Source organism: Colius striatus, unplaced genomic scaffold (assembly GCF_028858725.1).
Source record: "Colius striatus isolate bColStr4 unplaced genomic scaffold, bColStr4.1.hap1 scaffold_76, whole genome shotgun sequence".
Taxonomy (NCBI): Eukaryota; Metazoa; Chordata; class Aves; order Coliiformes; family Coliidae; genus Colius; species Colius striatus.
The window spans coordinates 228,902-256,073 of NW_026908538.1; positions in this window are offsets into that span (position 1 = coordinate 228,902).

Sequence of the window (27,172 nt, forward strand, 5' to 3'; positions counted from 1 at the left end):
ACATTAAAAAGGACACTCAACATGCAACTTGGAGTCTAAAAATGACAGGTAGGATGCTAAGAATGCAACTTTGGAACCTAAAACGAGGCTCTGGAAGCTGGAAAGAAGATTCTGGAAAAGCAAAAATGAGGATTTCGTCCTGAGAAAAAGAAAATTCTGGGCTTTGGACCCTAAAAAAATTGGACTTTGATTGCTAAAGATGAGCCTTGGAGCCCTAAAAAATGCTCTATGTCCCAAATATAAGGCTTTGGACCTTAAAATAAGGCTTTGGGCCTTAAAACTTAGAATTTTTACTCTAAAAATGTAGCTTTGGGTCCTAGGAGAAGGCTTGGGACCCTAATTTCAGGCTTTGGAACTTAAATATGGGGCTTTAGAGCATAAAAATGAGGCTTTGAGCCCTAATTTGAGGCTCTGGGCCTAAATATATTGGCTTTGGACTATAAAGATAGGACTAATAATAGGAACCTAAAATAGGTCTTTGGAACATAAAATGCATCTTTGAACGCTAAAAATGTGTCTTTAGTGCTGAAAAATGAGGTTCTGAGCTTTTACCTGGTTTGCTTGGCTGCAGCCCGTGTCACATTGGTGAACATCTGTGTGAGAGTGACCACGGTAAGCTCCATCCCTCCACGTTGCAGCTCTTCACATCAGGCCATAAATAATCCACCGTTACCTTGCCAATCCAGATCCACCTCAGCCCCTTCTGCCTCAGTAGCCTGATGCACCTCTTGGGCTTTGTGATGTTCTTCAGCGGCCACACTCTCAGGGTTTTATTTCCACAGGCAGCTTTTGCAGCTGCCCATCGATTTCTTGCCACAGCAGGGCAGAAATGGGAGTCAGGTCTCTCCTGTGGGTGTGAGGATACAGCCCTGCACAGTGTGGACTACATCATGACGTGAGCCCCTTGGACACTGGGCTGTTCTGCTCTTGGGTGAATGTCCCAATGGATGATGGAAACTTCTCCTGGATGTTTGGTTGCAGGTGTGGCTCCAGTTCCTGTGCTGGAACCCACCGTGTATCCCAGCAGTGAGGGCTCTTTCTTGAGTGACTGCACAGACCAAACACTCTAATACCCAGATTTTATTAATCAGAAATATAAGTTTACTCATTGTGTTCAGATCTGGAAAGAGCTGGGAACAAATCTGAAACAGAAAACCGTTCAGAGCTATTTGATGAAGTTGTAAAGAGATTGATGGGAAACATGGCAAAGGCAGGAAATGGTGGGTAAATCTGTCAACCAAAAGCCTTGGGAAGCTGAGGGTTTATATCCTCCACAGCCTGGCCCAGCCCCTTGTTCTCCTGGATGTCTGAGGGCTCTCGGTGAACCCTCGGGGTGAGGGACAGCTGGAAGCTGCAGCCCCAGCTTGAGGCTAGACTCAAAACCAGAAGGCAGCTGTGATGAAGGGCTCTGAGCTCAGCCCTGGCTGGTGGGGCTGTCTGTTTCTACTTGTGTTTTTGAAACCATGGCTGATTTTTGTCTTCTTCTGGGGGCCTGTGGGCTCTTCATGGACTCTTGGGAATATGCACAGAGGATTTGGTATTCTGCTATTCAGTGTATCTCCCAGTGGATGATGGAAACAACTTCTGGGTGTTTGGTTGCAGATGCAGCTCCAGATCCTGAGATGAATCCTGTGCTGTATCCCACTGGTGAGTGGTTTTTCTTGTGTGACTTCACAGACTAAACACTTGTTTTCCATACTTTCTTTATTTATTTGTTTTGGTAGGGTAACCTCTCAGCCAGCACTGTGCTGCCTTCCTTGCAGCTTTCCCGTGGGAGCTATCTCCAGAGGCGTGCATTTTACCTGCTCAACTGTTGAAAACACAGGCTGCTGCTCAGAGACAAACCTCTCACTCTGAGAGTTACAGGAAAGCCCACAGGCAGACCTTGCCTACACTTGTAGATAGGTGTCATGGTTTGACATGGAGCCATTTCTGCTAATGGGGAAGGGGCTGTAAAGGCTCCTGTAAGAAGTTGCTGGAAACTCTCCCCAGTGCTGAGCCAGACCCACTGCTGGGGCTGAGCCAACGAGACGCCTCCACCACCACTTTTTAAGAAAAAGTCTGAAGAGAAGACGTCTTCCTGTTCCTTCCTTCATCTGTCCCTTCTTCTTCTCCAGCTGGTGGTGGTGCAAGGAGTGGGAAGAGAGAGAGAAACAAGCATGCAGACTCCAAGGTCAGTGAGGGGAGAGGAGGAGGTGTGCTGGAGCAGAGACTCCCTGCATCCTGTGGAGAGGACTGGTGAAGCTGGGAGTTGTTTGCATTTCATTAATGACCCTGGACCAGGGACAGAGAGTCATTTTTCTGAAGACCCCGCATCAAGGGCAGAGACTCGTTTTGCTAAGGACCCCACATCAGGGACAGTGATTCTCTTCATTAAAGATGCTGTGCCAGGGGCAGTGACTATGAAGGGGAAAGAGGTAGAGATATGGCGAGCAGTGAGCTGGGCCCGGGAAGAAAGAGGGACGGGAGATCTTAACTCATTGTAATTTTCTCATCATCCTACTCCCTTTTTGCTTTTGCTCTGTTCTGTTTCTTGTAGAATAAACTTTCCCCCTTTCCTCTCTCAGTCGAGCGCTGGAGTCTGTTTTGCCCAGAACTGTAATTGGCAGAGAGCCCTCCCTGCCCTTCAGACTAATCATATGCCCCTGCAAAATCATCAACTGGGAGCACTGAACACTGCCATGAGCCTGTCAGGCAAGTTTGCCATAGCTCTTGCTGATTGTCATGGTTTGACATGACAGCCTTTTCTGGGAAGGGGGAAGGGGCTGTAAAGATGGCTCCTGTAAGAAGTTGCTCGCAACTCTCCCCAGCTCAGAGCCAGACCCACTGCTGGGGCTGAGCCAATTAGACGCTTCCACAATCACTTTTTAAGAAGTCTGAAGGGGAGGGTTTTTTTCCCTTCATCTTCTTTCCTTCTTCTGCCCCTTCTTCTGGCTGGTGGTGGTGCAAGGAGTAGGAACAGTGAGAGAAACAACCACGCGGACTCCAAGGTCAGTGATGAAAGAGAGGAGGAGGTGTGCTGGAGCAGAGAATCCCCTGCATTCTATGGAGAGATCTGGTGAAGCTGAGATTTATTTTCATTTCTTTAAAGACCCCACATCGGCGGTAGAGACTCATTTTGATAATGAGCCCACATCAGTGTTGACGGATCCGCAATCGCAAAAAACTTATCTACACAGGGATGCAGCTCAGCAGGCACTTCTTTATTATGCAGCGCTGGGAAAACACGGGGGAGAGCTCCTCCATATGTGCTTCTTGTTAGTTACCATTTTCAGGGTTTTTATACAGCGCAAACAAAAGAATCACATTTGCCAACACACACATGCATAAAATATGCATCTGTCAATTTAGCCCTTCACCTTGATTGGTTCCCAACAAACACCAAATTTCCAAAATCACAGTGATTGGTCAAAAAAAGATATCAGTCCCTTTGTTTTAGTAAAAACTAAGGTAACAGCCAAGGCAACCTAACAAATATATTTACCAGGGTCTTGTAGTTAAGGTAACAGATAAGGTAACCTAACAAATACATTCACCAGGGTCTCATAGCTAAGGTAACAGGTCCCCATCAGGTGTGGTATGTAACTCTTACAGTTTGATCCTTATGTGATTCAAGTGAATACTCACTTAATCAATAGGTGTTTGAGTTATTTGCAAGTGCTTAGCTAATTGATTGAACTATTACTAGGTGATGAAGAAGTGCTTAACAAGTGCTTGACTACTCATTGCTATGATAAGTTGTTAACTAAAATAATTGTGTATTTGCAACATTTCCCCCCTTTGAAAGTATTGCTAATCACATTCCAATACTTTCACTCTTATATTTGTGTTGTCTCCATAACAAAACCGTGATTGTCATATGGTGGTGGATCGCCTTTGAACTGATCATTGTCTCTTGACAATGCTGTCAAGATCCTATTGCTTCATGTGTTCTTTGTATTGTTTCTCTTTTAGTACAACAATATGCCAAATAGATTGCCAGAAACATTACAATCAATAGTAGTGTTTCAAGTGTTTCAATCAGTGACTTTATCCAAGATTTTAGGTCTAGGCCCAGTCTCTCAAAAACTTCATCTATCCAGGATGTGTTCATGTCTTACCTAATTTCCTGGTATTGGCATTACCTGTTCCGAGTCTATTTCTGTTTAGACTGGAGTCTAGGCCTGAACATTCAATACGAGTTAATTTGACCATCCAATTTTGATCCATGTTTCCACCACCATAGACTGAAAACCCAACAAAAACAAAAACTTAGTTATGTTTCAGAGTTAACTTCAATATCTCAAGATCTCCTACAACTCTCCCACTTCCATGGGCTTGATGGCGTCTTCTTCACTCGAGTGTAGTGGATCTGAAAGAAAGGAAAAAATGGAACTAAAATGGCGTCAGAAACTGCAGGGTAAAACTAAGGACATTACTCCCTCCCCCCCACGCTATCAGGGTGACCTGGGTTGGGGCTTGTTAGGGTTTTGGCTCGTTTGGGTTTTGGCTCGTTTGGGCATGTCTGGACATGTTGGGGTTTGTATCGAATGGAACTGCGCAGGTGTGCTGGGATTTTCCACTCTCCTTCCCCACACTATTGATGTGCAGATGTGCTGGAATTTTCCGCTCTCCTCCCCTCTCTATATAAACCCTCCCCGCCGGGCCTCGTGGTCGCCTCCTCTATCTCCTGCGTGAGGTATGAGACGGCCCGGAGCTCCGAAATAAAGCCACCTCGTGTTTTTGCAGCAAGCTGGTCTCTCGTCTTCCTTGAGGTGATCGCCGTCTGGTGTTTAAAGCGAAAGTTCCGAAATAAGGGAAGCTTTCATTTGGGGGCTCGTCCGGGATAGCGACGAACACCTCAGGAAACGATGACCCCTTGGAGGTGAGCTTTTTGTGTGAATGTGCTTGTGAATGTTTGTGAGTGTGTGGCGCCACATGAGTGATTGAAAAAGAATTTTTGTGCTGCTATAAAATCTTATGCTGTTTTAGGGATACACTACGAATGTTCTTGTGCATTTTTCTTAGGAATCTGGTTTGTACTGTGGGTGTCTTACTGAGCTATATCTTGGGGGTCTGTTTCGTGTATATTTTGGAAGGCTGGTCTGTGTCTCTTTAAATGTTTTAGTGAGTGTTGTTTATATTGTATACGACTGGGAGTTTGGATTGCAGGACTTATTCGTTTTTGTCGTCGTTCCGAGCCGCGTGAGAATAGTTGCAAAAAAACCAACAAAAAAACCACGAAGTAATCTAGCCTGTTAGAATAAGATCTGTTTGAAGGAAGCAAAATACCCAACACTGGTCTGAGGACAGGGATCGTGGGTTCGAGTCCCACCCCTGGTTGTGGGTTTAAGTCCCACTCGTGGGTTAAAGTCCCACTTTTGGTTCACTGGTCTGAGGACAGGGATCGTGGGTTCGAGTCCCACCCCTGGTTGTGGGTTTAAGTCCCACTCGTGGGTTAAAGTCCCACTTTTGGTTTACTGGTCTGAGGACAGGGATCGTGGGTTCGAGTCCCACCCCTGGTTGTGGGTTTAAGTCCCACTCGTGGGTTAAAGTCCCACTTTTGGTTCAGTTGGCGTGTTGGCGATTTGGGATCCCGTTGGTATTTTGATGCAGCTGTCACTGAGGACCGTGAGGACTCAGTGACTGCGGGGATAGACGTGTCCAGAACCGCAGGCTGCGGCCCTGAGGGACGCCTCAAGGGTGGAAGGGAGTCAGGAGGGTCTGACTGCCCGGAATTCAGTGAACCGCTGGTCTTGTTTCTGTGGTCTTGTTTCCGTTAATGAGGTGTCGGTATCGGTATTTAACAGGCGATTGTGGTCTTTGTTGAATGGGAAGGAGAGGCCTCAGGCCATCTGAAGTAATGCTTCAGTCTTTGCTGTCTGAGTGTAAACAAAGTTGGTTGGAAACAGGCTCGGTGTTAGTGTTTTTCTTTGTTTTCGTACTAGGAAGTCTCGGTTTTTATTGGAGTAAAATGGGTCAAGCTGAATCTACTCCTTTGTCTTTGATTCTGGATCATTGGGCGGACGTTACGGCTAGAGGACGGAATTTATCGTTAATTGTAAAAAAGGGAAAATGGCAAGTCTATTGTGAAAGCGAATGGCCCACCCTTAAAGTGGGCTGGCCTCGGACTGGTACTTTTGATATCACAACCATTCGAGCAGTCCAGGCTATTATCAAGGGAGGGCACCCGGACCAGGTACCTTACATCTCAGTATGGGAAGACTTGGTTCTCTACCCCCCTAACTGGGTTAGACCTTTTCTCCCCTCCCGGGGATTAATGGATTTACCCGCAGAAGTTAGTGCTTTGACATTAAATACTGGGGAAGGGGCTGACCGAGATAATGAGGAGAAAAGTGAGAAAAGTAAAAAAGAACCGCCCAAAATTTACCCTGAAATAGAAGGGCCTCCTGAATGGCCCACGGCGCCACCGCTGGAACTAATTCAGCCCCCTCCTTATTACCCCCCCCTTCCTCAAGTGCCTGCCGGGGGACCGCCCGCCGGCACCCGCAGCAGGAGACGGGCATGGGCGGATGGGCCTGATTCGACCGTCACTTTGCCTCTTCGAGCGGTTGGGCCACCCCCGGCAGACCAAAATGAGTTGCAGGTGTTGCAATATTGGCCTTTTTCTTCATCTGATCTATATAACTGGAAAATTAATCACCCTCCTTTTTCGGAGAATCCTGCTGCTCTTACAGGTTTAGTCGAGTCTCTGATGTACTCCCATCAACCGACTTGGGACGACTGTCAGCAATTACTAAACACCCTCTTTACCACTGAAGAGAGAGAAAGAATTGTCTCGGAGGCGCGAAAAGCTGTTCGTGATCCTGCCGGGCAACCAACGCTGACGGCGGCAGAAGTCGATGAGGCTTTTCCTTTGACACGGCCGCAGTGGGACTATAATACAGCAGCAGGTAGGGAACGGCTGTCCATCTATCGCCGGGCTCTGGTGGCAGGACTTAGGGGGGCTGCAAGGAAACCTACTAATTTGGCTAAGGTAAGGGAAATTATGCAAGGTTCTAACGAACCTCCCTCTGTGTTCCTTGAGAGGCTTATGGAAGCCTATCCGATATACACTCCTTTTGATCTGACATCAGAAGGGCAGAGGGCGTCTGTTATTATGTCATTTATTGGGCAGTCTGCCCCAGACATAAAAAGAAAATTGCAGCATATAGAAGGGTTACAGGACTATACTCTTCGGGATGTGGTAAAAGAGGCTGAGAAAGTATATCATAAGAGAGAAACAGAGGAGGAGAAACAAGAGAGAGAAAAAAAGGAAAGGGAGGAAGCAGAAAAAAGAAGACAGAAGTGTCAGGATAGGAATTTAACTAGGATTTTAAGTACAGTAATACAAGAGGGAAAGAGACAAGGAGCAGAGAGATCCAGACAGGGAGGGAACCTGGGCGACAGTCAAAGGCAGGGGCCAAGGAGACCCGGAAGAGGATGGGCGCCCTTGGAAAATGATCAATGTGCTTTTTGCAAGGAGAAGGGACATTGGGCCCGAGAATGCCCTAAGAAGAAAGGGTTGAAAGTCATGATCTTGGAAGACGAAAATTAGGGGAGACGGGGCTCGGCCCCCCTCCCCAAGCCTAGGGTAACCCTAAGTGTGGGGGGAACTCCTGTTAACTTCTTGATCGATACAGGAGCTGAATATTCTGTACTCTGGTAATTGGGGCCAGCGGACAAAAAAATAAATGGGATTGCCCGAGGGGTTCTGACTCAGGCCTTTGGTCTGTGGAAACGCCCAGTGGCCTATTTACCCATTATCAAAGCCTGCTGTTAACAGATCGTATCGTTCTCGCACCACCGGCTGTCCTGAATCCGGCTGCCCTGCTGCCTGAGGTAGGGAATCTTCCTGTCCACAGCTGTGAGAAAATACTGGCGGAAGAGACTGGTATTCGGGCAGATCTCCCGGACCAACCCTTGCCAGGGGTGCAGTCGTGGTTCACAGATGGGAGTAGCTACCTCGTGGAAGGTAAGCGAAGGGCCGGAGCAGCAGTGGTAGATGGGAAGAGGGTCGTATGGGCCAGCGCCTTGCCTGAAGGGACCTCAGCACAGAAGGCTGAATTGACCAAATGGCCGATAAACATGCCAAGGAGGCGGCCCAAGGACCCATGATCGTACTGACCAAAATCAAAGAACTCACCTCGGTGGGAAGCTCAGAAACCAGAGAAAAGGTCATCCTGTCTGAAGAAGAGAGTGTGGCCTACCTTACTCGTATCCACCAGTTGACGCACTTGGGACCTGAGAAAATGCGGAGTCTCCAAGGTAATTGGGTCAGACAATGGACCTGCCTTTGTCGCCCAGGTAAGTCAGGGGCTGGCCAAACAATTGGGGATTGATTGGAGGCTTCATTGTGCTTACAACGGCCCCAAAGTTCAGGACAGGTAGAAAGGATGAATAGAACTATAAAGGAGACTTTAACTAAGTTGGTTACAGAGACCGGCGGGGGTGATTGGACAGCCCTTCTCTCCCTTGCTCTTTTCTGCGCGCGAAATACCCCAGGACCCACGGGGTTGACCCCCTTTGAGATTATGTATGGGGCGCCCCGCCCATTAATGAGACTTTAGGGAGCTGGGCACGTCCTGATGATGATATTGTTATGTTTGTTGTATTAGTAGCTCTGATTTATGTTGTCTACAAGTGTATTTTAGGAATCATTGCCAGAGAAAAGCGCAGCATCAGCCGACTTATGGGAGAAGGTTACATAAGAAGAGAGCTGAAGTAGCCTGAAAACTTCTGTCAGAAAAGGCTTGACAAGAGACTGGGGTCTGCGTGGATGGCTCGCACTGATCAACCTGGTCTCCAGCCTTGTTTTGTTACAATAATTAGTAGATTAGTTGTTTTTTTAGATGATAGGATTGGTAATAAGCCCAACTCAAGTACCCTGGAGCGTGAACATGAATTCTAAGATTAGAATTATTAACAAAAAGGAGTGGGGAATGAAAGAAAGGAAAAAATGGAACTAAAATGGCGTCAGAAACTGCAGGGTAAAACTAAGGACATTACTCCCTCCCCCCCACGCTATCAGGGTGACCTGGGTTGGGGCTTGTTAGGGTTTTGGCTCGTTTGGGTTTTGGCTCGTTTGGGCATGTCTGGACATGTTGGGGTTTGTATCGAATGGAACTGCGCAGGTGTGCTGGGATTTTCCACTCTCCTTCCCCACACTATTGATGTGCAGATGTGCTGGAATTTTCCGCTCTCCTCCCCTCTCTATATAAACCCTCCCCGCCGGGCCTCGTGGTCGCCTCCTCTATCTCCTGCGTGAGGTATGAGACGGCCTGGAGCTCCGAAATAAAGCCACCTCGTGTTTTTGCAGCAAGCTGGTCTCTCGTCTTCCTTGAGGTGATCGCCGTCTGGTGTTTAAAGCGAAAGTTCCGAAATAAGGGAAGCTTTCAGATCCAGGCATCTGATTAGGCAATCTTGATTGCAGTGAAGGTGGTCAGCAACACCTGGGATGGTCCCTTCCACCTTCCTTGCAGAGGTTCTTCGTTCCAGGTCTTTATATGGACAATCTCTAGGCAGGATGTTGTGTACTGGATTATTCCAAAGTTAGAGGTCGATTCCACACTACTGCACTTCAGAGCCTGTTCAGAGTTTTTCCAAGAGGAAGCAAATAGTTATACACATCTTGTTTTCCTATGACATGCATGTTTGGATTTGGTTCAGGAACCTCATAGGGTTTTCCATACGTACTTATTGACATTCCACTTCGAGGTTTCACTCTTATTTTGTAGCAATGCAAGTGGAAGTGCCTGAGGCCATTTCAATTTAGCCTCCTGACAATTTTTTCTAATTTGTCTTTTTAGGATCTGATTCATTCTTTCCACTTTTCCATTTGATTTCTATCTCCAAGGGGCATGTAAATCCCAGGAAATTCCTAGGACTTGGCTTACCTCTTGTACCACATTGGCCATGAGATGTGGTCCTCTGTCTGAAGATATTCCAAATGGAACTCCAAACCTTGGAATAATTTCTTGCAGGAGCCGTTTAACTGTTTCTGTAGCCTGATTGGTGCGACAGGGAAAGACTTCTGGCCATCCTGAAAAGGTGTTAATCCCAACCAACACATATTTATGTCCGTTGCATTTAGATAATTCTGTAAAATCAATTTGCCAATAATCTCCTGGTTCCACTCCAGTTTTTATTTTGCCCATCTGTACCCTTTTTAGTACTATTGGATTGTTCTTTAAACAAATTTCACATTTTGCTGTTACTGATTTGGCCATTTCCAACATTTGCATTGATACTACACTTCTTCTCAGAAGCTGAGTCATAGCTTCTGCACCCCAATGACACTCCCTATGCTTTGTTTGCAAAATCTCTCTCATGACTAAGGGAGGCTATACTACCTGACCTGTACTTATCGTCCACCATCCTTCTGAATTTTTCTCTGCATTTAGTAACTCAGCCAATTTCTCATCCTCCCCTGAATATTTTGGTGGCTCCTTAGGAAGCACTACTGTTCTGGTGGGGATGATTGCCATTTGTGAGACTGTGTGTTGTGCTATTTTACTATCTTTGAGTTCCCTGTCTGATGTGTATTACAGTGCATGATTGCCACTTGAACTGGTTCCTGCACTGCCACTAGCAGTTGCAAGATTTCCTTTTGATGCTTAATGTTTGTTCCCTGGGAGGACAGTAGTCCTCTTTCTTTCCACAGGGCGCCATGGACATGAACTACTCCAAAAGTGTATTTTGAATCAGTCCAAATACTAACTCGTTTTTCTTTACTTAATTCCAAAGCACGTGTCAATGCAATCAGTTCTGCCTTCTGTGCAATGCATTTGCTTCTATTACCGTGTTTTCGGTTGTTACCGCATGTCCTGCATGGCGAGTTCCATTCACGACGAAGTTGCTGCCATCTGTGAACAGTTCCCATTCAGGGTTTTCAGGAGGATCATCCTTCAGGTCCTCTCTGCTGGAATAAGTATGTTCAATGGTTGCAACGCAGTCATGTTCCAGTTGTTGCTCTTCCTATGAAGTGCTCAGAAACACTGCATAGTTACCATATGTGGGACAGAGACTGTAACAGTCCTTCCCAAGGTCAGCTTTCTTGCTTCTTTGATCATTGTGACCGTTGCAGCTATTGCTCGCAGGCAAGAAGACCATCCCTTGCTTACCAGGTCCGGTAGTCTGGAAAAATATCCCACTGGTCTCTTCCAGCTTCCTAGTTTCTGCGTCAGAACTCCTAGAGCCAAATGCTATTGTTCATGAACAAATAACTGAAAGTCTTTGGTTAAATCTGGCAAGCCTAAGGCTGGGGCTGTCATCAGAGCTGTTTTAAGCTTCCGGAAAACTTCCTGCTGTTCTTTGCCCCATGTCAAAGGGGTAGATTTTTGGGCTTCATATAATGGTTTGGCTATAAGACCATAATCTGTGATCCAGAGCCTGCACCATCCCATCATTCCCAAAAATGCCTACAACTCATGCACAGTGTGCGGTTCCAGAATAGCACAATTCACATCCTTTCCATTTGTCCCCAGCCTCCATTCTCCTTTTGAAATTTTGAGGCCCAAATAGATCACTGTTTGGCTGCTATTTGAGCTTTTTCTTTTGATACCTTGTACCTGTTTAATCCCAAAAAGTTTAAAAGTTCAGTGGTTACCTGTATGCAGGCTGACCTTCCCGTTGTGGCAATCAGGGTGTCATCCACATATTGGAGAAGCAGATGCTCTGGTCTCGGTCTCTGTCTTTTCATTAGCCCAGAGTTCCAGTTCTTTTGCTAGCTGTCTTCCAAACATAGTCGGGCTGTTCTTGAATCCTTGGGGTAGCCGTGTCCATGTTAACTGCACCTTGCGTCCTGTTTGGGGCTTTCTCACTCAAAAGCAAATAGTTTACAACTTTCCTTCTCCAAAGGGATACAAAAGAAAGCATCTTTTAAATCAAGCACTGTAAACCACTGATAATTTTCTCTCAGAGCTGTGAGTAAGGTATACGGATTTGCTACAGCTGGATGTATATCTTTCACAATCTGATTTATGGGCCTTAAGTCCTGAACTAACCTATACTCTCCATTCAGTTTCAGTACTAGTAAAATAGGTGTATTATACTCTGACTGACATTCTTCTAGAATTTGATATTTCAGAAATTTATCAATTAGTACTTTTAATCCTTGTTTTGCCTCAGGTTTCATTTGGTATTGTCTCACCCTGACCAATTTTACTTTTTATTTTATTTCAATTTTTACTGGTTGTGTCAATTGTGATTTTCCTGGAATCTCAGTTTCCCACACCATTGGGATCACTGCATTCTCCACTTCTGGAGGTAATTCTAGCACCTTTGGTTTTTCTTTTATCATCAATATTTGTCCTGACTTTGATTCAGGTATTTTTAGTAACATGTCTCTGTTTTCAAAGACAATTTGTGCAATTACTTTAGACAACGAGTCCCTCCCCATCAGGGGTATGCGACATTCTGAAACATACAAAAATTCATATGTTATCACTTTATTGCCAAATTGTAAATTTAAGGGTTGCAATAATGGTCGATTTTCCTCTTTCCCTGTGGCTTGTGCAATATTTGCAGTTTTAGTTCCTATTGCTCCTCTACATGTATTTAAAACTGAATGCATTCCTCCAAACCTCTACCGACATCTTGTATTTTTTTCAACGGGAGCTGAAAAGTCCAAATGCGCGTGATTGGAGACAGCTCCCAGAATAAAGCAGCAGCTTGTAGGTGGGGTATACGTACGACACAGGGACGAAACATGTATTAACAGGCTGTATTTCAAGTGGGATCTGAACACTCCAAGTGCTGCAAAGGTTCTACAGTGCTAGCTGATAGGCTACACTGGGGACCTACTTACCACTTTAGTTGGGGTCCACATAACTGCTTTCTTCTAGCTCCCAGATGCAGTGGCGTAACTTCTACTGGCAGCCTATATGTTCAATGGGAACTGAGCAGGCCAAGTGCATGACATAGGAGATATCTCCCACAACAAATCATCTGTAAAGGTGGCACAGTGCTGACTGATAGGTTTCTCGGGGACCTATGTACTACTGTAGGTGTAGTCTGCGTACCTGCTTCTTTGTAGCTCCACGACACAGAGTTATAAATTCTAATTGTAGCCTGTGTTTTCAAAGGGAGCTGAGCAGACCAAGTGCACGGGATTGGAGATAGGTGCCACAGGAAAGCAGCTGCAATGGTTGCACAGTGCTGACTGATAGACTACACCGGGATCTATGTAACCCTGTAGGTGAGGTCTGCGTACCTGTTTTATTGATGGTCCTGGAGGCAGTGGCATAACTTCTAACAGCAACTTGTATTTCAAATGGGAGCTGAGCAGGCCAAGTGCACGGGATTGGAGATAGGTGCCACAGGAAAGCAGCTGCAAAGCTTGCACAGTCCTGGCTGATAGACTACAAGGGGACCTACTTACCTATGTAGGTGTGGTCTGCGTACCTCTTTTCTTATAGCTCCCAGACACAGTGGCTAAACTTCCATAGGCTGCCTCTATTGTCTATGAGAGAGGAGCAGGCCAAGTGCATGGGATAGGACATAGCACCCACAAGAAAGCAGCTGCAAAGGTTGCACAGTGCTGGCTGATAGGTGAAATGTGAAACTGTGTTGACTGATAGACTACATGGGGACCTACGTACCACTGTAGGTGTAATCTGCGTACCTGCTTGCTTTTAGCTCCAAGACGCAGTGGCGTAACATCTTCCGGCAGCCTGTATTTAAAACGGGAGCTGAGTGGACCAATGACGCGGGATTGGATATCGCTCCCACAGGAAAGGTGGCACAGTGCTTGCTGATAGGCTACACGGGGATCTACGTGCTACTGTAGGTGGAGTCTGCATACCTACTTTTTTGTAGCTCTGAGACACAGTAGTGTAACTCCTACTGGCAGCCTGTGTTTTGAATGGAAACTGAGCAGGCCAAGTACGCGGGACTAGAGATATCTCCCAAAGCAAAGCAGCTGCAAAGTTTCTACAGTGCTGTCTGATAGGCTACACGGGAACCAACGTAGCACTGTAGGTGGGATCTGCGTACCTGCTCACTGGTAACTCCTAGACGCAGTGGCGTAACTTCTACCAGCAACCTTTATTTATTCAAAGAGCTGAGCAGGCCAAGTGCACGGGACTGGAGATGGCTCCCACAGGAAAGCAGATGCAAAGGTGACACAGTGTTGGCTGATAGACTGCACTGAAACCTGTGTACCACGGTAGCTGGGGTCTGCCTACTTACTTTCTTGTAGCTTCCAGACGCAGTGGCGTAACTTCTACCAGCAGCCTGTGTTTTTTCAATGCGAGCTGAGCAGTCAAGTGTACAGGACAGGAGATATCTCCAACAGGAAAGCAGCTGCAAAGGTGGAACAGTGCTGGATAATAGAATACACGGGCACCTACGTACAACTGTAGGTGGGATCTGCCTTCCTGCTTTCTTGTAGCTCCCATACGCAGTGGTCTAACTTCTACTGACAGTATGTATTTTTGAAAGGAGCTGACAAGGCCAAGAGCGTGGGATTTGAGATAACTCCCACAGGAAAGCAGCTGCAAAGGTGGAATAGTGCAAGCTGATAGACTACAATGGGACCTACTTACCACTGTAGTTGGGGTCTGCCTTCCTGCTTTCTTGTAGCTCCAAGACGCTGTGGTCTAACTTCTACCAACAGCATGTATTTTTTCAATGGGAACTGAGCAGTCCAAGTGCGTGGGATTAGAGATAGCTCCCACAACAAAGCAGCTGCAAAGGTGATACAGTGCTGACTGACAGGATTCACGGGGACCTACGTACCACTGTAGGTGTGGTCTGCGTTGCTGCTTTTTTGTAGCTCCCATACACAGAGGTGTAAATTCTACTGGCAACCTTTATTTATTGACTGTGAGCTGAGCAGGCCAAGTGACCGGGATTGGAGATAACTCCCAAAGGAAAGCAGGTGCAAAGATGACACAGTGCAAGCTGATAGACTACAATGGGACCTACTTACCACTCTAGGTGGGGTTTACATTCCTGCTTTCTTGTAGTTCCCATATGCAGTGGTATAAGACAGGAATGCAGATTAGCAGGCACTTCTTTATTATGTAGCGCTGGGAAAACACAGGGGATAGCTCCTCCATATGTGCTTCGTTGTTAGTTACACTTTTTCAGGGTTTTAAGAAAGCTCAAACAAAAGAATCACATTTGTCAACACAAGCATGCATAAAATTTTCAGTTTTCTAATTTAGCCCTTCACCATGATTGGTTCCCAACAAACACAAAATTTCCAAAATCACAGTGACTGGTCAAGAAAGATATCAGTCCCTTTGTTTTCGTAACAACTAAGGTAACAGTCAAGGTAACCTAACAAATATATTTACCAGGGTCTTGTAGTTAAGGTAACAGCTAAGGTAACTGTTGGGATCTGGACTATAATGAATGTTACGGAGTCAGTCAGAAATGGAGAAAGTCAGCAGTTTGTCTTTGAATTGCCTTCTACAGCAAAAAAGGCCAGAAAGGAATGTCTATGTGATAGCAAGCTTGAGCAAGGGGAAAACCAAAACTGCAGATTGTAACAGAAACAAGCAAGAAGATAGGTCAGAACATCAAACTAAGCATTGTTAGAAGACTGAATAGAGCATTCAATTTAGCATTGTATGATTGCTTGTACTTGACTAATAAATTGTCACATATGTAACTAACAATAATATAAAGTTAACTCAATGTAAGGTAAGCATAACCATAGTGTGAGAGAAAACTAACTGAAGGCCCAACAGATGGGGTGATGTTTTAGACACAATAAGGCTGATGTTTTAAGCACAATAAGGCTGATGGTGTTTAAACACAATGAGGTTGGTGTTTCAGTTGTTACAAAAATGAAACTTTGAGGCCTTCTGTATAGCACGTGATGCTCAGTATTAACTATTTGCCATGAACTGTAACATGTACAGAGCCTTTGGAAAAGGTATATAAGTGATGATTATGTGACAATAAATTGGAGCTGATGCACATCAGATTGGTGTCTGGTCACTCCCGTTTCGTGCAACAAAGAAGAACCCCTGCACAAAGAAAAAGAAACCCTGCAGAACAGGCTGCCCAGAGGGCTTGTGGAGTCTTCTTCCTTGGAGGATTTCAGCACAGCCTGGACACATTCTTGTGCGACCTGATCTAGGTGAACTGAATTCTGGGGGAGGGGGTTGGTCTAGATGATCTCTAATAGTACCATCAAACACCTACCATTCTAGGACTCTGTGATGTCACACAGCCTGGATGCAGTACCCAGATGTGCTGTGATGTCACAGAGCACTGTTGCAGTGTCTAGAGGTAATGTGATTTTATAGAGCACTGTTGCCATGCCCATGTTGGCTGTGATGTCACAGAGCACTGTAGCAGTGCCCAGATGAGCTGTGATGTCACATAGCCTCTCTGCAATTCCCACATGTGCTGAAATGTCACTGAGCCCCTTTGCAGTACCCACATATTCTGTGATGTCACACAGCCCTGTTGCAGTTCCCAGATGTGATGTCAGAGAGCGCTTTTGCAGTGCCCTTGAGAGCTGGATGTAACAGAGTCCCAGTGCAGTTCCCAGATGTGCTGTGATGCACAGAGAACTGTTGCTGCACTCAGAAGTACTGTGGTGTCACAGAGTCTCTCTGCAATGCCCAGATATTCTTGGATGTCACACATTTCAGTGTCCAGGTGTCCTGTGATGTCAAATATCCCTGTTCCAGTGCCCAGATGCGCTGTGATCCCACAGAGCATTATTGCAGTGCCCAGAAGTGATATGATTTCACAGAGAACTGTTGCAGTGCCAACATCTGCTGTGATGCCACAGAGTCTCGTTTCAGTGCCCAGATACTATGTGAAGTCTCAGAGAACTGTAGGTTCAGTGCCCAGACATCCTGTCATGTCACAGGGCCCTATTGCAGCGCCCAATGTGCTGTCATGTCACACAGCCCTGCTGCAAATCCCAGATGGGCTGTTGTATTACACAGTCCTGTTGCACTGCGTACATGTGCAGTGATGTCACAAAGCACTCTTGCAGTGTCCAGATGTGCTGTAAGGTCACAGAGCACTGTAGCAATGTCCATTTGTGCTGTAACTTCACAGGGCACTGTTACAGTGCCCACATGTCCTGTTATGTCACAGAGCACTGTTGCAGTGTTCAGACATGCTGTGATATTAAACATCCACGGAAGAGGAAGATGGAGCATTGGAACAGGCTGCCCAGAGGGCTTGTGGAGTCTCCTTCCTTGGAGGACTTCAGCACAAGCCTGGACACGTTCCCGTGCGACATGATCTAGGTGAACTTGATCCTGCGGGTGGGGATTGGTATAGAGGATCTCTAATGGTCCCATCCAATCCCTACCATTCTATGATTCTATGATGTCACACAGCCTGGATGCAGTACCCAGATGTGCTGTGATGTCACAGAGCACTGTTGCAGTGTCCAGAGGTGATGTGATGCTATAGAGCACTGTTGCAGTGCCCAGATGTGCTGTCATGTCACACAGCCCCGCTGCAAATCCCAGATGGGCTGTTGTATTACACAGTCCTGTCGCAGTGCGCACCTGTGTTGTGATGACACAGAGCAGTCTTGCAGTGCCCAGATGTGCTGTAAGGTCACAGAGCACTGTAGCAATGTCCATTTGTGCAATGATGTCACAGAGCACTCTTGCAGTGCCCTGGAGTGCTGTAATTTCACAGAGCACTGTTACAGTGCCCATGTTGCAGATTCACAATTATTTTAGTTAACAACTTATCATCACAATATGTAGTCAAGCACTTGTTAAGCACTTCTTCATCACCTAGTAATAGTTCAATCAATTAGCTAAGCACTTTCCAAATAACTCAAACACCTATTGATTAAGTAAGTATTTATTTGAATCACATAACAATCAAACTGCAAGAGTTACATACGACACCTGATGGGGACCTGTTACCTTAGCTACAAGACCCTGGTAAATGTATTTGTTAGGTTACCTTGGCTGTTACCTTAGTTGTTACTAAAACAAAGGGACTGATATCTTTTTTTGACCAATCACTGTGATTTTGGAAATTTGGTGTTTGTTGGAACCAATCAAGGTGAAGGGCTAAATTGACAGATGGATATTTTATGCATGTGTGTGTTGGCAAATGTGATTCTTTGGTTTGAGCTGTATAAAAACCCTGAAAATGGTAACTAACAAGAAGCACGTATGGAGCAGATATCCCTCGTGTTTTTTCAGTGCTGCATAATAAAGAAGTGCCTGATTTAGGTGAACTTGATTCTGGGGGAGGGGGTTGGTATAGATGGTCTCTAATGGTCCATTCCAAGCCCTACCATTCTAGGATTCTCTGATTTCACACAACCTGGATGCAGTGTCCAGCTGTGCTGTGATGTCACAGAGCACTGTAGCAGTGTGCAGTGGTGATATGATGTTATAGAGAACTGTTGCAGTGCCCAGATGTGCTGTGATGTCACACAGCCCCGTTCCAGTGCCTAGATATGCTATGATGTCACAGAGCAGTGTAGCACTGCCCAGATGTACTGTGATGCGACACACAATGTATATGCTCTGCAGTGACCACATATAGTGCTATTTCACACAGCCCTGTTGTAGTGCCTAGGTGTTCTCTGATTTCACACAGGCCCCTTGCAATGTCCAGATGTGCTGTGATGTCACACAGCCAGGTTTACAGCCCTTTTGCACTTCCCAGATGTGATGTCCCAGACAACTGTTGCAGCACTCAGAAGTGCTGTAGTGTTACAGAGTCTCTCTGCAATGCCCAAATGTTCTTGGATGTCACATATTTCAGAGCCCAGGGGTCCTGTGATTTCACAGGAAACTCTTGGAGTGTCCACATGTGCTGTGATGTCACACAGCCCTGTTGCAGTTCCCAGATGTGATGTCACACAGAACTCTTGCAATGCCAAGTTTTGCTGGATATAACAGACTCCCACTGCTGTTCCCAGATGTGCTGTGATGTCACAGATCACTGTTGCAGTGCCCAGTGGTGATGTGACGTCACAGAACCCCACAGCAGTGTCCGGATGTGATGTGATGTCAAACACCCTTGTTGCAGTGCCCAGGTCTTCTGTGATGTCACACAGCCTCGTTCCAGTGCCTAGATATGCTATGATGTCACAGAGCAGTGTAGCACTGCCCAGGTGTGCTGTGATGTGACACACATCGCACGTCCTCTGCAATGCCCACATGTACTGCTGTGCCACACAGCCCTGTTGCAGTGTCTAGGTGTTCTCTGATTTCACACAGCCCCCTCTCAATGCCCAGATGTGCTGTAATGTCACACATCCAGGTTTAAAGCCCTTTTGCACTTCCCAGAGGTGATGTCCCGGAGAACTGTTGCAGCACTCAGAAGTGCTGTAGTGTTACAGAGTCTCTCTGCAATGCCCAAATGTTCTTGGATGTCACACATTTCAGTACCCAGGTGTCCTGTGATTTCACAGGAAACTCTTGCAGTGCCCAGATGTGCTGTGATGTCACGTATCCCTGTTACAGTGTGCAGATGTGCTGTGATGTCACAGAGCACTCTGGCAGTGCCCAGATGTGCTGTGATGCGACACACACTCTTCCTGGCACCTCGACTGCCAGTGCTGGGCTGGATGTTCAAGGGGAAGGCATTCCCTACGCATTGATGAGACCACTTTATCTGAGAAGATTTGCCTGGTAAGGGTTAATCTTTTCTAAGGAAGCCTGCCTGAAAGGGTTGGCTCCTTGAACAAAGCCCCTAATTTAAGCAAAAACATCCTGTATACACAACAATGATAACGACACCAGATGTCTTGTAGTCACGGAACATATACCACAAAAATGTAGTAAACAGTACCATAAATTTTGTAGATAACATTTGATTGTTTTGTAGCATATAGAAAATACACGTACTCATATTGTTTGTTAACCTATACTGATGACCTTTACGATATGTATCAACTATAAAAGAACATAAGAAGTAAGAATAAATTGTCACTTGCCTAAAGAGCAGTGGTTCGCCTGTCCTTCATCGTCCTGGAAAGAGCTGGTCTCTGACAACGCATCATGCAACTGATGCTACATGGAGTAAGTGGATCGCACTGATCACACAACGAGCTTGCATAGGGAAACCTAGTCGCCCTGGAATCCTGGAGGTGATCACAAACTGGCCAGAGTGCAAAGATGGTGAAATATCACCAGAGAAGGTGACACGTGTTGACGAGGCCCCATGGCATGATGAACTGTCAGAAGATGAGAAGCGGTATGTCCTGTTTACTGATGGGTCCTGTTGCCTTGTGGGAAAGCATCGAAGGTGGAAGGCAGCTGTATGGAGTCCCCTACGAAAAATTTCAGAAGCTGCAGAAGGAGAGGGTGAATCCAGTCAGTTTGCAGAGGTAAAAGCCATCCAGTTGGCTTTAGACATTGCTGAACGGGAAACATGGCCAAGGATCTACCTCTACACTGATTCGTGGATGGTGGCAAACGCTCTATGGGGATGGCTACAGCAATGGAGACAGAACAACTGGCAACGACGGGGCAAACCTGTCTGGGCTGCTCCACTATGGCAGGACATTGCTGCTCGAATGGAGAAACTAGTTGTGAAGGTGCGCCATGTAGATGCTCACGTACCCAAAAAGCGGGCCACAGAAGAACATCTGCATAACCAGCAAGTTGACAAGGCTGCTAAGATTTCTCAGATAGATCTGGATTGGCAACATAAGGGAGAGTTATTTTTAGCTCGATGGGCCCATGATACCTCAGGTCATCAAGGCAGAGATGCTACCTATAAATGGGCTCGTGATCGAGGGGTGAACTTAACCTTGGACACTATTGCACAGGTTATCCATGAGTGTGAGACGTGCTACAAGTAAACAAGCAAAACAACTGAAGCCCATATGGTATGGAGGACGATGGCAGAAATATAAATACGGAGAGGCCTGGCAGATTGATTACATCACACTGCCACAGACTCGCCAAGGCAAACGCAATGTGCTCACAATGGTGGAGGCGACCACCGGCTGGTTGGAAACGTATCCTGTGTCTCATGCCACCGCCCGGAGCACCATCCAGGGCCTTGAAAGGAAAGTCCTCTGGGGACATGGCACCCCAGAAAGAATTGAGTCAGACAATGGGACACACTTCAGGAACAACCTCATAGATGCCTGGGCCAAAGAGCATGGCATTGAATGGGTTTATCATATTCCCTATCATGCACCAGCCTCAGGAAAAGTTGAGAGATACAATGGGTTATTGAAAACCACACTGAAAGCAATGGGAGGTGGAACTTTCAAGCATTGGGATACACACTTGGAAAAGGCCACCTAGTTAGTCAACTCTAGAGGATCTGTCAATCGAGCTGGCCCTGCCCAATCAGAACCCTTACCTATTGTAGAAGGGGACAAAGTCCCTGTGGTACATATAAAAGACACGTTAGGGAAGGCAGTCTGGGTGTGTCCTGCCTCAGGTAAAGGCAAACCCATCCATGGGATTATTTTTGCTCAGGGACCTGGGTGTACTTGGTGGGTGATGTGTAAGGATGGGAAGACCCAAGGTGTGCCTCAAGGGAATTTAATTCTGGGTGAGAATAACCCGTGAATTAAATTGTATAATGATAGCTGTTGAATGTCACGATTCCTATAGTTGCTCTACGTTATGTATGTGTAGACGATTATGATGTGTAAACCTAGATATGACGTGTAGATGGTATAGAATAAGGGGTGCAATGTCCTGGTTTGAGCCAGGTTACAGTTAATTCCCGTGAGGAACCAGGAAAGGTCACAGCCTGAACAGCTGACCCAGGCTGGCCAGCAGGTATTCGATACCATCCTAACCGTCATGCCCAGGGTACAGGTGGGGCATGGCCGGAATAAGCTCTTCCCCGGAATAAGCTCTTCCGGGAGGTGCGGACTCTTAGTTGCCGATCCGGAGCGGTCGCTCACGTCGGGTCCCGGTTGGTGAGCAACTGCCTCACTCACCAGTTTTCTTTGTAATATCCCCTTGTCTTTGTTATAGTTGTTACTCTTCAATTTCCCCAGTAAACTGTTCTTATTTCAACTTACATGGGCTCTTTTACTTTTTTTCTCCCTCTCAGATCCCCTCCGCATTCCGTCGAGAGGGAGAGGGGGAGGACTCGCGGTTTTCTGCTCCTTTGCTCCGGCTGGGCAAAACCACGACAGAGGATTTCAGCACAAGCCTGGACACATTCTTGTGCAACCTGATCTAGGTGAACTTAATTCTGGGGGAGGGGGTCAGGCTAGATGATCTCTAATGGTACCATCAAATCCCTACCATTCTAGGACTCTGTGATGTCACGCAGCCTGGATGCAGTACCCAGATGTGCTGTGAGGTCACAGAGCACTGTTGCAGCATCCAGAGGTGATGTGATGTTATAGAGAACTGTTGCAGTGCCCACGTCTGCTGTGATGCCACACAGTCTCGTTTCAGTGCCCAGATACTGTGTGATTTCTCAGAGCACTGTAGGTCCCTTGCACAAACATCCTACAAAGTCACAGAGCACTGTTGCAGTGCCCACGTCTCCTGTGATGCCACAGAGCCTCGTTTCAGTGCCCAGATACTGTGTGATTTCTCAGAGCACTGTAGGTCCCTTGCACAAACATCCTGCGATGTCACAGAGCATTATTGCAGTGCCCAGATGTGCTGTGATGTCACACAGCCCTGCTGCAAAGCCCAGATGTGCTGTTGCGTTACACAGTCCTGTTGCAGTGTGCACATGTGCTGTGATGTCACAGAGCATTGTTGCTTTTCCCAGATGTGCTGTGATGTCACAGAGCACTGTGCCACTGCCTAGTACTAGGACGTCACAGAACCCCGCGGCAGTGTCCAGATGTGATGTGATGTCAAACACCCTTGTTGCAGTGCCCAGATGTTCCCTGATGTCACACAGCCCCGTTCCAGTGCCTAGATATGCTATGATGTCACAGAGCAGTGTAGCACTGCCCAGATGTGCTGTGATGCGACACACACCGCACATCCTCTGCAATGACCATAGATGTGCTGTGATGTCACACAGCCAGGTTTACAGTCCTTTTGCACTTCCCAGATGTGAATCACAGAGAACTGTTGCAGAATTCAGAAGTGCTGTGGTGTTACAGAGTCTCTCTGCAATGCCCAAATGTTCTTGGATGTCACACATTTCAGTGCCCAGGTGTCCTGTGATTTCACAGAAAACTGTTGCAGTGACCACATGTGCTGTGATCTCACAGAGCACTGTAGCAATGTGCTCTTGTAATATGATGTTTCAGAGCACTGTTGCAGTGCCCACGTCTGCTGTGATGACAGAGCCTCGTTTCAATGCCCAGATATGATGTGAAGTCTCAGAGCACTGTAGGTCCAGTTCCCAGATGTCCTGTGATGTCACAGAGCACTATTGCAGTGCCCAGATGTGCTAACATGTCACACAGCCCTGCTGCAAAGTTCAGATTTGTTGTTGTGTTACACAGTCGTGTTGCACTGTGAACATTTGGTGTGAAGTCACAGGGCACTGTTGCCTTTCCCAGATGTGCTGTGATGTCACAGAGCACTGTGCCAGTGCCTAGTGATGCTGTTATATATCAGAGCAATGATTGAGTGCTCAGATGTCTTGTAATGTCACAGAGCACTGTAGTAGTGTGCAGTTGTGATATGATGTCACAGAGCACTGTTGCAGTGCCCAGATGTGCTGTGATGCCACAGAGTCCTATTTCAGTGCCCAGATATGATGTGAAGCCTTAGAGCACTACTACAGTGCCCAGACATCTTGTGATGTCACAGAACACTGTTGCAGTGCCCAAAGGTGATGTGACGTCACAGAATACTGCCACAGTGTCTGGATGTGATGTAATGTCACAGAGCCCCATTCCAGTGGCTAGATAAGCAATGATGTCACAGAGCAGTGTAGTGCTGCCCAAATGTGCTGTGATGTAACATGCACAGCACATCCTCTGCAATGTCCACATCTCCTGCAATGTCACACAGCCGTGTTGCAGTCCCTAGTTGTGCTGTGATGTCACAGAGCATTGTTGCAGTGCCCACATCTGCTGTGATGCCACAGAGTCCTTTTTCAGTGCCCAGATACTATGTGAAGTCTTAGAGCACTGCTACAGTGCCCAGACATCCTGTCATGTCACAGAGCACTATTGCAGTGCCCAAAAGTGCTGTCATGTCACACAGCCCCGCTGCAAAGCCCAGATGGGCTGTTGTATTACACACTCCTGTTACAGTGCGCACCTGTGCTGTGATGTCACAGAGTACTCTTGCAGTGCCCAGATGTGCTGTAAGGTCACAGAGCACTGTAGCAATGTCCATTTGTGCTGTGATGTCACGGAGCACTCTTGCAGTGCCCTGGAGTGCTGTAATTTCACAAGGCACGACTACAGTGCCCAAATGTCCTGCAATGTCATAGAGCACTGTTGCAGAACCCAGATGTTTTCTACAGTCACAGAGCACTGTTTCAGTGCCCAGATGAGCTGTGATATCACAAAGTCTCTCTGCAATTCTCAAATGTGCTTTGATGTCACATAGCCATGCTGCAGTTTCCAGATGTGATGTCACAGAGAACTCTTGCAATGTCCAGATGTGCTGGATGTAACAGAGACCCACTGCAGTTCCCAGTTGTGCTGTGATGTCACAGAGCACTGTTGCAGTGCCCAAATATGCTGTTATATATCAGAGCAGTGATTGAATTCCCAGATGTCTTGCTATGTCACAGAGCACTGTTGCAGTGCCCAGTGGTGATGTGACGTCACAGAACCCCACGGCAGCGTCCGGATATGATGTGATGTCACACATTGTAGTCTATCAGCTTGTACTGTCCCAGCTTTGCATCTGATTTCCTCTTGGAGTTATTGCCAATCCCACGCTCTTGGCCTCGTCAGCTCACATTGAAAATACATGCTGTGGGTAGAAGTTATACCACTGTGTATGAGAGCTACAAGAAAGCAGGAAGGCAGACCCCATCTACAGTGTTAAGTAGGCCCCATTGAAGTATATCAGCCTACACTGTGCCACCTTGTAGCTGCTTTGCTGTGGGAGCTATCTCCAATTCCACTCATTTGGACTGCTCAGTTCGCACTGAAAAAATACATGGTGTCGGTAAAAGTTATACCACTGCTTACAGGAACTACAAGAAAGCAGGTACACAGGCCCCAACTACAGTGGTAAGTAGGTGCCATTGTAGTCTATCAGCTTGCACTGTGTCACATTTGCAGCTGCTTTCTTGTGGGAGCTATCTCCAACTCCACTCACTTGGACTGCTCAGTTCCCATTGAAAAAATACATGGTGTCGTTAGAAGCTATACCACTGCGTTTAAGAGCTAAAGGAAAGCAGGTACAAAGACCCCAACTACAGTGGTAAGTAGGTCCCATTGTAGTCCATCAGCCAGAACTGTTCCACCTTTGTAGCTGCTTTCCTGTGGGAGTTTTCTCCAATCCCACCCTGTTGGCCTCAACAGCTCCAATTGAAAAAGTACATGCTGTCGGTAGAAGTTATACCACTGCATATGGGAGCTACAGGAAAGCAGGAAGGCAGACCCCAGCTACAGTAGTAAGTAGATCCCCATGTAGCCTACCAACCAACACTGTGCACCTTTGAAGCTGCTTCCCTGTGGGAGATATCTCCAATCCCACTCATATTGACTGCTCAGCTCCCTTTGAAAGAATACATGGTGTTGGTAGAAGTTATACCACTGTGTATGGGAGCTACAAGAAAGCCGGAAGGCAGACCTCACCTACAGTGGTATGTTGGTCCCTTTGTAGTCTAATGGCTTGCACTATTCCACCTTTGCAGTTGCTTTCCTGTGGGATATGGGTCTTGTTATGTCACAGAGAACTGTACAGTGCACAGTTGTGATGTGATGTTACAGAACCACACGGCAGTGTCCCGATGTGATGTGATGTCAAACACCCTTGTTGCAGTGCCCGGATCTTCTGTGATGTCACACAGCCTGCTTTACAGCCCTTTTACAGTGTTCATCTATGCTGTGATGCCACAGAGTCTTGTTTCATTGCCCAGATACGATGTGAATTCTTAGAGCACTGCTACAGTGCCCAGACGTCCTGTCATGTCACAGAGCACTGTTGCTGTGCCCAAAAGTGCTGTCATGTCACACAGTGCCGCTGCAAAGCCCAGATGGGCTGTTGTATTACACACTCCTGTTGCAGTGCGCACCTGTGCTGTGATGTCACAGAGCAATCTTGCCATGCTCAGTTGTGCTGTAATGTCACAGAGCACTGTAGCACTGTCCATTTGTGCTGTAATGTCACAGAGCACTCTTGCAGCACCCTGGAGTGCTGTATTTTCACAGAACACTGTTACAGTGCCCACACGTCCTGTGATGTCACAGAGCACTGTTGCAATGTTCAGATGTGCTGTGATGTCAAACGTCCGTGGAAAAGGAAGACGGAGCACTGGAACAGGCTGCCCACAGGGCTTGTGGAGTGTCCTTCCTTGGAGGACTTCAGCACAAGCCTGGACATCTTCCTGTGCGACGTGATCTAGGTGAACTTGTTTCTGAGGGAGGGTGTTGGTCTAGACGATCTCTAATGGTCCCTTCCAACCCCTACCATTCTATGATTCTATGATGTCACACAGCCTGCATGGAGTACCCAGATGTGCTGTGATGTCACAGAGCACTGTTGCAGCGTCCAGAGGTGATGCGATGTTACAGAGCACTTTTGCCGTGCCCGCGTCTGCTGTGATGTCACACAGCCCTATTGCAGTTCCCAGATGTGATGTTACAGAGAACTGCTGCAGTGCCAGATGTGCTGGATGTAACAGAGTCCCACTGCAGTTCCCAGATGTTCTGTGATGTCACAGAGCACTGTTGCAGTGCCGAGATATGCCCTTATATATCAGAGCAGTGATTGAGTAACCATATGTTCTGTGATGTCACAGAGCACTGTTGCAGTGCCCATTGGTGATGTGATTTCACAGAACCCCACAGCACTGTCCGGATGTGATACGATGTCAAACACTCCTGTTGCAGTGCCCAGATGTGCTGTGATCTCACAGAGCACTGTAGCAATGTCCTCTTGTGATATGATGTTTTAGAGCACTGTTGCAGTGCCCACGTCTGCTGTGATGCCCCAGAGTCTCGTTTCAGTGCCAAGATACTATGTGAAATCTCAGAGCACTATAGGTCCAGTGCCCAAACGTCCTGTGATGTCACAGAGCACTATTGCAGTGCTCAGATGTGCTGTCATGTCTCACAGTCCTGCTGCAAAGCCCAGATGTGCTGCTGTGTTACACAGTCCTGTTGCACTGCGTACATATGCTGTGATGTCACAGAGCACTGTTGCAG